This window comes from Macrotis lagotis, chromosome 4 (assembly GCF_037893015.1).
Source record: "Macrotis lagotis isolate mMagLag1 chromosome 4, bilby.v1.9.chrom.fasta, whole genome shotgun sequence".
NCBI classification, from domain to species: domain Eukaryota; kingdom Metazoa; phylum Chordata; class Mammalia; order Peramelemorphia; family Peramelidae; genus Macrotis; species Macrotis lagotis.
In genome coordinates, this window is record NC_133661.1 from 81544887 (window position 1) to 81545131 (window position 245).

Sequence of the window (245 nt, forward strand, 5' to 3'; positions counted from 1 at the left end):
GCCGGGGCGGGGAGCGGCGCCCGCTTCCCAGCTGTGGCCCAGGGGAGCCCCGCCAAGCCGCCCCCCGCCCCTCGGGCCAGCCCGGCCCTGGACTAAAGTCCACCTGCAGCTCGCGGCCTGGCGCCCGGGAGGCCCGGGTTCTGGGCCCCGCGGGGCTGTCGGGCACGAGGGAATCCGCGTCTGCCGGCTCCAAGGTGCTCTGCGTGGTCAGCCGTCATCGCTGCCGGCCGGCCGGCTCTGTGCCT